This window comes from Pleurodeles waltl, chromosome 5, assembly GCF_031143425.1.
Source record: "Pleurodeles waltl isolate 20211129_DDA chromosome 5, aPleWal1.hap1.20221129, whole genome shotgun sequence".
NCBI classification, from domain to species: domain Eukaryota; kingdom Metazoa; phylum Chordata; class Amphibia; order Caudata; family Salamandridae; genus Pleurodeles; species Pleurodeles waltl.
Genome location: NC_090444.1, coordinates 1,312,181,255 through 1,312,195,517, shown reverse-complemented (window position 1 = coordinate 1,312,195,517; position 14,263 = coordinate 1,312,181,255).

Genomic DNA, 14,263 nt, shown 5'->3' with positions numbered 1-14,263 from the left:
TATTTCTCCAGAAATTCTGCCTCAATTTTGTAGTGCTCCTTGCTTTCCTTGATGCACGTAGTCACAGGTTAGTTCTTGGCACTGTTCTCAGCACACATGTAACAGATGCAGGTAAGATGTCAGTAATGTTATGTATGGCTCTCCTAGAGAGCCTTTATTGATTATTTCAGTTTCTGAACCTCAGAGCCCGCTGCTGTGATATAGCAACAGTTGATTACAAAACTGGTTACCCACTGTTGTGATGCCATAAAGGCCTTGGAGGCCAGGCTTGCAGGCCTCCTTGAGATCCTGTCGGCACAACACAGCAGTCTGATTTGACTGGAGTCAGAAAGCACAACTGCAGTAGGGGGGAAGGAAGGCAGGGAAGGTGTTGGTGGTGCTGTAATGTATGATTTTTGTGGAATAAAGAAACAGTTTGATGAGTTTTTTTTTGGTCTTGTGCTTTATTTTCTTTTTAAGTGACTCTTACAGTGCAGCTTTGATGATCTATTCTTTATCTGTCCCAACAGCTGGTGTCCCTGGATTCAGGCCTCCTCTACACCAAGTACCTCAGGGAGAAGAGAAGAAAGCCACAGGTAAGTGATTCTAATTATTTATTTCTTGTGAACCGTCACAATTACACCCAGTGGCCTGTGCAAATCTGTCCGACCTTGCTGTGAGGGAGGGGATTCATATACTGTATAGAGTGCAGTATAATTAACTAAATGATTTTGTCTCTCTTCTTGGAGTCCGTGCCCAGTGTCTCATGCTGGAGAGATTCATAGAGGGGAAATGAACATGCCAGGGGTCAGTAGTCAAGTGACTGGGTCTCAGGAGTCCGTGCGTGGGGTCGCCCCTACCCTTCCCCAGCCCGAAGCCAATTGCGCACCCACCTTAGCCATGTCCCTCCAGGAATGTGGCGGGGAGCTTCTGAGCCTCGCTGTGTTCTCTCCAGCTCGGTCTTCTGGACAAAATGCTCTGTCACGTCATTCTTCGGTCTGGCTTCACTTGGGATGAGGGACTCTCTGTGCCTTAGCTTCTTGGCATTCAGAGCACTTCGTCCCGCATCTGTCTCCAGGTGCAAGGGCAGCGTCCTTCCTGCTTGTTCCTTCCCCCTTCCTTCCGGGTCCTCCTCTTCTTGTGCTGGTTCTCCTATTGGGATGGAGGTGGGTGGGAGTGTGCCAACTAGGCTCTGCCCACTCGCTCCCAGGATTCCTAGCCGTCCTCCTGTGGGGTAAAAAGATGACACGCTCAGAGAAAGTTGTTGCCCATGGGTCATGACAGGGTGGGTAAGGATGTCATGTATTTGTTTTACCTTTGGGACAGTGATAAATATATGAGGCCATGTTATGGATGGCTACCCACTACTACTCTGCCACTGCATAGCAGTTGAAAGCAAGGTCAGATGATTTTGGGGGCCATATATAAAATATAATTAGAGATCGGAAAATAATGAATTGAGGAATGTTTTTCAACTTGGGTAGTGAGTGACATCATAAACAAATAGAGCTTCACTATTGCTTTCTATTTGATGTCACTCAGAACCCCTTGGTGAAAAACATCCCTGCAATTCACTGTTACCCATCTATAATTTTATCTATTGTTCACATTCTAAGAGAGTGACTGTAGCCTGAAATCTTGGACAAAACTGTGGAGGAAGTAGGCTATGACTAAAACTGTGGAAACTGGATGATCAAGTAGTGGAGGACATGGTTTGCCAAAATCCCTGGAGATGTCAAAACAAGCAAACACACAAGACAGCCTACGCTTTTAAAACAGCTTGAAAAAATCTTGAAAATGGCTATCTATGACAAATCAGTTTACAGGCTGCATGTCCAGATGGCTTTGTTTACAACACTGTATGAACCACTGCTGGTCAATATGGTACAGTTAGAAGAAAAACAGCCAGAAAAAGAGAAAATAAGCAAAAAAAGACAAACAAGGGAGAACTCAAACAGCATACTAACATATAATACATGTGGTTAGCCATTATTTTCCTTAACAGCACCAACAACCTTGGTTTACTGATAGAAAATTCATCCTACTCGCTAATAAGATTAATATATATGGGGGTGTATTTTATGTTCTTGTGGGGTTATTATTTTATTACTCTAGTAATGGTAAACACTAATAAAAATTATTAAAAACTTAGCATTTGAAATTGGTCCCTCTTTCAACTAGGTCCAACCTCTGTTGCTACTGTATTATTGACCCTGTATTGATAGACTGGAAACAATGGCACTTAGAAGATTCCTTCTTCATCCTGACTACATCCCGCTCTGAATCTAACCTCTGTGTAGCACCTTTCTTTGATTGCCACACTGTCAGTTCATGTAGCTACTAACGCAGATAGAAATTCCTTACTAGGTGTCAGGAGCTTGACAATATGAATCCAAAATTAATAACTTAGTACTCTTTACCAAAGATGTCTGTGATGTACTACTCAAGGGTCAGGCCTTGAGAAGACAAAGGTTTCAAAATGTAATTTTGTGAATGTAGAGTGCAGACCCTGTGCAAAACAGCTGGGACACGGTCTATAGAATCCGTTAGCTCAGGATTGACATTTTCCTGCCTGTTTGGTACGCAACCTAAGCTTTGACACAATGCACAGGGTCTCATTTACAAGGATTTAGCGCTGCTTACCCTCAGGAAAGAGGAGGTTATCACCTTCTACACCTGTCTGTGCAGGGAGTCCATCATAAAACTGCTCCGCCTCATTGTGCCCCAATTGCAGGCAACCGTTGAGAGGGACACCACCATCCTGCTGCTGACCAAGCTTCTGGCTGTGCTTCATCTGCTTGCATCTGGACCCTTTCAGACCACTGTAGAACGAGTGGCTGGGGTATCACAGCCACCTCTGTCTGCAGTCCTGCCCTCTGTCTTGGAGGCAATCATCCACCTCACCCCCCCACATCCTCTTCCCCAACACCCAGCAATTGTAGCAGGAAATTAAACAGGGCTTTTATGCCAATGCTAGGTTTTCCCTTGAGCTCGGATCCATTGACTGCACACGTGCAACTTGTACCTCCTGCACAATGGAACAGGTAGACCACCAACAAGAAACACCCACTCTCTAAATGTGCAGACCATCGCAGGTTGTTGATCACTGTGGTGGCCAAATAGCTGGGCAGCGTTCATGAAGCTTATATCTTCCACCAGTCCATCAACAACCAGAGATTCCAGGATGGACAATATGGAAACGGCCTGCTTGTAGGTAAACAAATAGCAAGTAATAAACACACAACTAACAAATAGATATAGGGGACACAATACACAGACAACTGTCTGCCTGCACAGATAGGGACTGTACAATAAGCCCTGCCACACTTACATGCACTATGCTTACATACATATATCAAATGCAAATCATCCTGACAAACAGGTGAACACATCTCAAGTCACTATTGCACATGTTGCATGATGTAAAGACACACAGCCATGCATGGCAGGCTGGAAATCTGCTCTACATCTGTGTGTGCAAGGAAGGTATAACATCTATACTGTAGGATGGTCACATGCAACACACAAGGGATATCAGCTGTGTCATGGCCCATACAGCTTGGACCAGGGGCTTCAGTTACCAGGCTCTTGCACCACTCTGTGCCACCAGAGCAACATATTATGGATGCTTCGCTGGCACAGGTTGCCACTCCACATTTACAAAGCCATGCAAAGCCACCTTGACTGGCTTATCATTGCTTTGTAAATATGGAGAACTTACACACAGGACACTGTGTGAAAGGGTTTTCCAGGGGTGTTGCTTGGGGTATACCCACACAACTCCCAAGGAAGTTGCAGGTATCTGTGTATCAACAGATTTACAAGACTGCAAATGTAGCACACGTTTACGCCATTTCAGGGGGTGTAAGAGTGATGCAATGTGTAGAAATAGCTTTTTCACTCCCCGTATCTTCCCCTCTCCATGTGTGCTGCATTCTGCAGCACACATAGGGCCTGATTCTAACTTTGGAGGACGGTGTTAAACCGTCCCAAAAGTGGCGGATATACCACCTACCGTATTACGAGTTCCATAGGATATAATGGACTCGTAATACGGTAGGTGGTATATCCGCCACTTTTGGGACGGTTTAACACCGTCCTCCAAAGTTAGAATCAGGCCCATAGTAAGATGGAAACACCTCTTGTGATGCTTTTTTGTGCAGGTGTTCCTTCTTACACAAAAACAATCATTCTCACAATGTATGCATCCTGGCACCATGGTGCATGGCTGCCTCCATTGGCTCTAGGCAGCAATTTGTGCATCAGGGCAGGGGGAGAGGACAGAAAGGTGCCGTATCTTGTAGACATGTCACTTTCCTGTCTCTTAACTGGTGGCGCATGGAAGCACAGTAAGGTACTTGCTACACCGCCCTTTGTCATGAGCCTTGTAAATTAGGCCCTAGGTGCTAGCTGACAAACCACTGCCCCTGGGCAGGTGACATGTAACTGTACATATGTACAATGCTATGTCACAGAACTCACATTTCACATGTAAGCCTACACACAGACATCACTTACCATGACTTGGAGGCAGAGGCCTTGGCTGGAAGGTGCTCCTGCATACACAAATTCCATCCTCAAAGTGAAGTAGAACACCTACAACCCCTGATGCAAGTGTAAATGTGTACTCACTTGGCAACTTGTGTCTAAGTCAAGTTACATGGACCCTAAATTTGCAGGAGGCCCCAAGTAATGTGTTCTAGTTACCCTTTTCAGAGATGTAGTACACTGCAGGAAGATGTGTTGCTGGACTGCAGAAGACCATACACAAATCTGCACAATACTTGCATTGTGTGCACAAATTGGGCTCCATCACAAATATGCACAATGTTACACCACTGTAACATCCAACCATGAATTTGGAAATGGCAGTTGTCACGTCATGTCACTCAATTTGGATGTGTGAGGGCATACTGTGTGGATAGCATCATGTCAACTGTCATGGACAGTGTAGGGCAAAACAAGGCATGGCCACATGTAATGTAGGGCAACACCAACATCTGGGGAGGAGCATGTACCAATACATGTGTCTGTGTCAGCCATGTCTGGCATGTCACCAACAACCTAGCCTGGAGCTATGAAAGATACACAGCTCCATTCTGTCTACCACACATGTAGTGGCAACACAAAACATTGAGTGGGCTAGAGTTGTGGGCATCAGCCACCGGTCATACCTGATGCACAAATAGGCCAATCAGGTAGATAGGAATCACTACGTGATGTATCAGGTCAAAACTGTATGCTAAGTTCTGCAAATAGTTGTCAGGAACTGCAACAGTTGATCAGTGTGAGAAATCAAGTCAATGGATAAAAGATTTATAACACTGCTGAGAAATCACATCAAAATATTTTGCACTCTTATTTATAGGGTGTATACTAATTGTTTCACAGAGGACCGTACATCTGTATGTGCATCATAGTGGCTGACAAATCAGTTATCATCTTGCAAATATGCCAATTGATGTTAATGCATGTCTCATGCTGTTGGAAATATGTTTGAGTACATTAGGACACAGAATGACTGATATATGTATATGGGATCATTAACTGCAAAGACTATTCCCCCAAACCACCCCTACTCACTATGCATCTGACAAAGGAAACAGTCTGTATCTGTGGGTCCCTACTCCTCACAAAAACACCCACATGGAAGCCCAGCAGAGTCAAAATCATGGCTTTAACAGGATCAGCTACATTGTGGAGGGGATTCCTTAAGTGCACCAGTATCACTCTTGGAGTCAGGATACGTTTTGGGAAGATTTAACCTACTCTCCGCCAATATCAACTAAACCAATAATATTGTGCTGCGCAATGCAAAACACATGTGCAGGCCATAATCTCCCAAGGCCCAGTGGCAATGATGAGCAAGAAGAGCTGGATGATGAGTATGTGCAAGATGGAGAACAAGCACAAAAAGTAACATCAATAACATCAACATTGCTGCGGTTACAAAAACTAGTCATGTGTGTGGTACATGTGAGTGGCTCACAATGTTAGAAGAGCGTGAGAACAAGAAAGAAGGTACCTATGTAAGGTAACACATTGCATCACAACCAGTTTCTAGCCAAATTAACTGCCCGGTCACAGTGTGAGAAAGTCATCAAATTTGCATGTACTACAAAACTGGAGTCACAGAAAATGGTGTTGAATGACTCTGGCTGTACCCTGTGTCTGCTAACCAGGCCTAGGACCACTACTCAGAATAAAAGGCAGATGCTACATTGGCACAAGCACAATTCCCAACAACAGACTCCTGTAAGTCCTTAGTAGATAATAGGGCACGGTTGAAGCCAAATACTTCTAATGGGGCAGTGTTTCATCAAACTACCAATAAGTCCCTAGTAGATAATAAGGCAAGGCTGATATAAACAACCTACAACCTATAAGTTTGTATTAGAAAATAGGGTAAGGCTCACATAAATAACCTGTAAGTCCCTAGTAGATAATGGGGCAGGACAGTTTAACTGTACAGTAGGATTTCTGCACTTGAATATGCACTTCTGTGTTAGCTGCCATCCCTGTCTGATGGCATCCCTGCCATGCAGACTGTGTGCTAAAAGTGAAGTCTGTGCCAAACTACATGGAGAGGAATTGTACATACAAAGTGTAGGTTCCAACAACATTAACACAAATTTCACCCCTAATGTCCCTCCTAGCTACCCCAGGGTCTTTGTGGCCTATAAGTATGAGCAGGAACAAATAAAAAAATTCATCATATGCCCTGGTGTTTGGAAAACTCCACCTCTAAACATTTAGATACTGTGGAAATATACCCACATAGGGTAACATGTGAATCACTGATATAAACAAATACATTGCTCTGAAGGAGCGATGAGTCATGAAATGTCTCAAAAGATTGTTGAAGTGATATCCCATTGTAGTACGCATAACAAATCACACAGGAAGAACACGTGCCACTCGCTTGCATTTCATACAAAACACATGACACATGTTTGTCCGGCACATCCTAAAACTCGCCTGCACGAGAAACTTAAGTTAACCATGTTGTATGACAGTCTGATGTCTGCCCCTTGGGATACATTATAGATTGTCACATGCATGCACTGTCAGAGGGGTGGGTCTGCTGACCACATTCCAGGCCAAGTCACCAACATCCCTGTGTGTTCACTTAGCAAGGATATCATGTGCAAAAACATGCTTCGCACATGGGGCAGATATCCTAAGCTGTGTGATTGAACAAACAGAGGAAATGTGCCATTTGCATGGTCTGATCCCACTAATGCATTTACCCTCATGTATGTACACTTACAGAATACACATAGTACACGCAGGAAGACAGGAAGGTGGTAAACACAACTGTTCAAATGCATAATTCCAATCCGTATGACTCCTTCCATTCATTCCACATAACAACATAGAGTGAGACACACTTTTCACTCCCTGCATAAAAAAGACATATTCTGTCATTTTCAGCCACTGTGTAAGTAAGGAAATGATGCATCGTAACCAAGTCCCAAAATTTCATCCGTGTGCCTTGTCAGTCTTCCATTAAAAATACACACATGGCCGTCAAAAAAAGACTCATTGCCTCAAAACGTGGCGCATATGCCAAGGATGTGATGCAATTGGACATCTTTGCTGCAAACCAGGGTCTTGGAAGTTAAATTCACTTTCTCTTCCATTCACAGTCTTTTAGTCTGTGCTTGGGAAAGAATGTGTGATACTAATGCTGTTGTGAGGAGTGGTGTTTGCGAGTCTTTTGTGCTGTCTGTTTTGTAATCCTAAAGTATTTTTTTATTGTGCTTGTTGTCATTTTGTGTTGTATTTAAGTATGTATTGTTTGGTGTCTGTCTTGGGGGTAGTTAAGTTAATTGGAGTAGTTGTGGGTTGTTTGGGGTATTTTGTTTTGTTATTGGGTACTGTGGGTTTAGGATGGGACATGTCGAGGAAGGGAAGGGCTCGTCATCTGAGTGCAGATGAGTTGGGGGATTCATCTCACGAGTGACACACTACCTCCGTAATATGGTGGCCATGGGGGGCTGAGTCATCCTAGGATACAAGACAGAGGCACACAAGCCGTGGTGGGGGAAATTCCTGTACCACATGATGCGTACATTTGAGGTTGAGTGCATGGACCACCAAATAAAATATTGCTAGGCAGACCTCATCACCCAGGAACGGGACCTTCGGGACCACCTGGGAATCGAGGTTGGTGAAACTCTGGGTAAGTACACCATCTATGTGGCTGACTCCTTTTTTTCACTTGCAAATACATATCTGTTGGCCATAGGGCCTCTTTTACCAAGTTATGACAAAGAGCAGGGCTGCGAGTAGTGTGTTGGCACCAACCAGCATCCACGACAAGGGCAGCAATATACCATCAATAAAACAAATGGCATATTCCCGTCTCCTGTGCTTAGCCATAAAATTCTGATGTGCACCAACGCCAACACACTCGTGTCATGGTGCAAGGGTACATGGTTACCAGGGACACGTGTACATGTCCATTAACGGTCTGACTACTGTTGTATGTTGCATAGTCATGTATATGTGATAATAAAAGTGACGCAGGAGTAAAGGGTGTCATAGCTGAGTGTGTTTTGTGAGTCATGTATGCGCAGAGTGCCATTACAATTAGCTATGCTTGAAAAATGTTTCAGTAGAAAGTCATCTCCAAAATGTGAATAATCTAGGTGAGCCTTGAATGTATGGTTCCAGCACACATGTGTACATCCCAGCCTGGCCTACTAATGCATGTCACTGAGACATGTCTAATGGCCTGTTTGAGTATTCACTAAATTAAGTCTTCGATGTCCAATAGCAGATCATATGTAGTGTGCAATAGTTGTCTAGTATTCATTGTTCAACATTCATAGTGCTATGTCTCATGTTATTTCTTGCAGGTGGACCCGACCCACATACCATTGGAGAGGTGACAAGCTTTTCAGAGCTGATGCTACCAGTGAGTGTAATCCTGTATGTGTAATGTGTAGTGCAAGTATTTTGTGTGATGTTTGTAGGAAGTTGGCTCTGTATGTGCTATTTCAAAGTAAGGAATAGCATGCACAGAGTCCAAGGGTTCCCCTTAGAGGTAAAATAGTGGTAAAAATAGATAATACTAATGCTCTATTTTGTGGTAGTGTGGTCGAGCAGTAGGCTTATCCAAGGAGTAGTGTTAAGCATTTGTTGTACATACACATAGACAATAAATGAGGTACACACACTCAGAGACAAATCCAGCCAATAGGTTTTGTATAGAAAAATATCTTTTCTTAGTTTATTTTAAGAACCACATATTCAAATTCTACATGTAATATCTCATTCGAAAGGTATTGCAGGTAAGTACTTTAGGAACTTCAAATCATCAAAATTGCATGTATACTTTTCAAGTTATTCACAAATAGCTGTTTTAAAAGTGGACACTTAGTGCAATTTTCACAGTTCCTAGGGGAGGTAAGTATTTGTTAGGTTAACCAGGTAAGTAAGACACTTACAGGGCTTAGTTCTTGGTCCAAGGTAGCCCACCGTTGGGGGTTCAGAGCAACCCCAAAGTCACCACACCAGCAGCTCAGGGCCGGTCAGGTGCAGAGTTCAAAGCGGTGCCCAAAACACATAGGCTAGAATGGAGAGAAGGGGGTGCCCCGGTTCCGGTCTGCTTGCAGGTAAATACCCGCGTCTTCGGAGGGCAGACCAGGGGGTTTTGTAGGGCACCGGAGGGGACACAAGCCCACACAGAAATTTCACCCTCAGCAGCGCGGGGGCGGCCGGGTGCAGTGTAGAAACAAGCGTCGGGTTTGTAATGGAAGTCAATGGGAGATCTAGGGATCTCTTCAGCGCTGCAGGCAGGCAAGGGGGGGGGTTCCTCGGGGAAACCTCCACTTGGTCAAGGGAGAGGGACTCCTGGGGGTCACTCCTCCAGTGAAAGTCCGGTCCTTCAGGTCCTGGGGGCTGCGGGTGCAGGGTCTCTCCCAGGCGTCGGGACTTTAGGTTCAAAGAGTCGCGGTCAGGGGAAGCCTCGGGATTCCCTCTGCAGGCGGCGCTGTGGGGGTTCAGGGGGGACAGGTTTTGGTACTCACAGTATCAGAGTAGTCCTGGGGTCCCTCCTGAGGTGTTGGATCGCCACCAGCCGAGTCGGGGTCGCCGGGTGCAGTGTTGCAAGTCTCACGCTTCTTGCGGGGAGCTTGCAGGGTTCTTTAAAGCTGCTGGAAACAAAGTTGCAGCTTTTCTTGGAGCAGGTCCGCTGTCCTCGGGAGTTTCTTGTCTTTTCGAAGCCGGGGCAGTCCTCAGAGGATGTCGAGGTCGCTGGTCCCGTTGGAAGGCGTCGCTGGAGCAGGATCTTTGGAAGGCAGGAGACAGGCCGGTGAGTTTCTGGAGCCAAGGCAGTTGTCGTCTTCTGATCTTCCGCTGCAGGGGTTTTCAGCTGGGCAGTCCTTCTTCTTGTAGTTGCAGGAATCTAATTTTCTAGGGTTCAGGGTAGCCCTTAAATACTAAATTTAAGGGCGTGTTTAGGTCTGGGGGGTTAGTAGCCAATGGCTACTAGCCCTGAGGGTGGGTACACCCTCTTTGTGCCTCCTCCCAAGGGGAGGGGGTCACAATCCTAACCCTATTGGGGGAATCCTCCATCTGCAAGATGGAGGATTTCTAAAAGTTAGAGTCACTTCAGCTCAGGACACCTTAGGGGCTGTCCTGACTGGCCAGTGACTCCTCCTTGTTTTTCTCATTATTTTCTCCGGCCTTGCCGCCAAAAGTGGGGCCTGGCCGGAGGGGGCGGGCAACTCCACTAGCTGGAGTGTCCTGCTGGGTTGGCACAAAGGAGGTGAGCCTTTGAGGCTCACCGCCAGGTGTGACAATTCCTGCCTGGGGGAGGTGTTAGCATCTCCACCCAGTGCAGGCTTTGTTACTGGCCTCAGAGTGACAAAGGCACTCTCCCCATGGGGCCAGCAACATGTCTCGGTTTGTGGCAGGCTGCTAAAACTAGTCAGCCTACACAGATAGTCGGTTAAGTTTCAGGGGGCACCTCTAAGGTGCCCTCTGGGGTGTATTTCAATATAAAATGTACACTGGCATCAGTGTGCATTTATTGTGCTGAGAAGTTTGATACCAAACTTCCCAGTTTTCAGTGTAGCCATTATGGTGCTGTGGAGTTCGTGTTTGACAGACTCCCAGACCATATACTCTTATGGCTACCCTGCACTTACAATGTCTAAGGTTTTGTTTAGACACTGTAGGGGTACCATGCTCATGCACTGGTACCCTCACCTATGGTATAGTGCACCCTGCCTTAGGGCTGTAAGGCCTGCTAGAGGGGTGGCTTACCTATACTGCATAGGCAGTGAGAGGCTGGCATGGCACCCTGAGGGGAGTGCCATGTCGACTTACTCGTTTTGTCCTCACTAGCACACACAAGCTGGCAAGCAGTGTGTCTGTGCTGAGTGAGAGGTCTCCAGGGTGGCATAAGACATGCTGCAGCCCTTAGAGACCTTCCTTGGCATCAGGGCCCTTGGTACTAGAAGTACCAGTTACAAGGGACTTATCTGGATGCCAGGGTCTGCCAATTGTGGATACAAAAGTACAGGTTAGGGAAAGAACACTGGTGCTGGGGCCTGGTTAGCAGGCCTCAGCACACTTTCAATTGTAAACATAGCATCAGCAAAGGCAAAAAGTCAGGGGGCAACCATGCCAAGGAGGCATTTCCTTACACAACCCCCCCCCAAACGAAAGAGGATGAGACTAACCTTTCCCAAGAGAGTCTTCATTTTCTAAGTGGAAGAACCTGGAAAGGCCATCTGCATTGGCATGGGCAGTCCCAGGTCTGTGTTCCACTATAAAGTCCATTCCCTGTAGGGAGATGGACCACCTCAATAGTTTAGGATTTTCACCTTTCATTTGCATCAGCCATTTGAGAGGTCTGTGGTCGGTTTGAACTAGGAAGTGAGTCCCAAAGAGGTATGGTCTCAGCTTCTTCAGGGACCAAACCACAGCAAAGGCCTCCCTCTCAATGGCACTCCAACGCTGCTCCCTGGGGAGTAACCTCCTGCTAATGAAAGCAACAGGCTGGTCAAGGCCATCATCATTTGTTTGGGACAAAACTGCCCCTATCCCATGTTCAGAGGCATCAGTCTGCACAATGAACTGCTTAGAATAATCTGGAGCTTTTAGAACTGGTGCTGAGCACATTGCTTGTTTCAGGGTGTCAAAGACCTGTTGGCATTCCACAGTCCAGTTCACTTTCTTGGGCATTTTCTTGGAGGTGAGTTCAGTGAGGGCTGTCACAATGGATCCATATCCCTTCACAAACCTCCTGTAATACCCAGTCAAGCCAAGGAATGCCCTGACTTGAGTCTGGGTTTTTGGAGCTACCCAGTCCAGAATAGTCTGGATCTTGGGTTGGAGTGGCTGAACTTGGCCTCCACCTACAAGGTGGCCCAAGTAAACCACAGTTCCCTGCCCTATCTGGCATTTGGATGCCTTGATAGAGAGGCCTGCAGATTGCAGAGCCTTCAAAACCTTCTTCAGGTGGACCAGGTGATCCTGCCAGGTGGAGCTAAAGACAGCAATATCATCAAGATAAGCTGTGCTAAAGGACTCCAAGCCAGCAAGGACTTGATTCACCAACCTTTGGAAGGTGGCAGGGGCATTCTTTAAACCAAAGGGCATAACAGTAAACTGATAATGCCCATCAGGTGTGGAGAATGCTGTTTTCTCTTTTGCTCCAGGTGCCATTTTTATTTGCCAGTACCCTGCTGTCAAGTCAAAGGTACTTAAGAATTTGGCAGCACCTAATTTATCTATGAGCTCATCAGCTCTTGGAATTGGATGAGCATCTGTCTTGGTGACAGAATTGAGCCCTCTGTAGTCCACACAAAACCTCATCTCTTTCTTTCCATCTTTGGTGTGAGGTTTGGGGACTAAGACCACTGGGCTAGCCCAGGGGCTGTCAGAGCGCTCAATTACTCCCAATTCCAGCATCTTGTGGACTTCCACCTTGATGCTTTCCTTAACATGGTCAGACTGTCTAAAGATTTTGTTTTTGACAGGCATGCTGTCTCCTGTGTCCACATCATGGATACACAGGTGTGTCTGACCAGGGGTTAAGGAGAAGAGTTCAGGAAACTGTTGTAGGACTCTCCTACAATCAGCTTGCTGTTGGCCAGAGAGGGTGTCTGAGTAGATCACTCCATCTACTGTGCCATCTTTTGGGTCTGATGACAGAAGATCAGGGAGAGGTTCACTCTCTGCCTCCTGATCCTCATCTGTTACCATCAACAGATTCACATCAGCCCTGTCATGGAAGAGTTTAAGTTTATGGATCACCCTCTTGGGGCTCCTGCTTGTGCCCAGGTCCACCAGGTAGGTGACCTGACTCTTCCTTTCTAGCACTGGGTAAGGGCCACTCCATTTGTCCTGGAGTGCCCTGGGAGCCACAGGCTCCAGAACCCAGACTTTCTGCCCTGGTTGGAACTCAACCAGTGCAGCCTTTTGGTCATACCAAAACTTCTGGAGCTGTTGGCTGGCCTCAAGGTTTTTGGTTGCCTTTTCCATGTACTCTGCCATTCTAGAGCGAAGGCCAAGTACATAGTCCACTATGTCCTGTTTAGGCTCATGGAGAGGTCTCTCCCAGCCTTCTTTAACAAGGGCAAGTGGTCCCCTTACAGGATGACCAAACAGAAGTTCAAAGGGTGAGAATCCTACTCCCTTCTGTGGCACCTCTCTGTAAGCGAAAAGCAGACATGGCAAGAGGACATCCCATCTCCTTTTGAGCTTTTCTGGGAGCCCCATGATCATGCCTTTTAATGTCTTGTTGAATCTCTCAACCAAGCCATTAGTTTGTGGATGGTATGGTGTAGTGAATTTATAAGTCACTCCACACTCATTCCACATGTGCTTTAGGTATGCTGACATGAAGTTGGTACCTCTGTCGGACACCACCTCCTTAGGGAAACCCACTCTGGTAAAGATACCAATGAGGGCCTTGGCTACTGCAGGGGCAGTAGTCGACCTAAGGGGAATAGCTTCAGGATACCTGGTAGCATAATCCACTACTACCAGGATATACATATTTCCTGAGGCTGTGGGAGGTTCCAGTGGACCAACTATGTCCACACCCACTCTTTCAAAGGGAACCCCCACCACTGGAAGTGGAATGAGGGGGGCCTTTGGATGCCCACCTGTCTTACCACTGGCTTGACAGGTGGGGCAGGAGAGGCAAAACTCCTTAACCATGTTGGACATATTGGGCCAGTAGAAGTGGTTGACTAACCTCTCCCACGTCTTGGTTTGCCCCAAATGTCCAGCAAGGGGAATGTCATGGGCCAATGTTAGG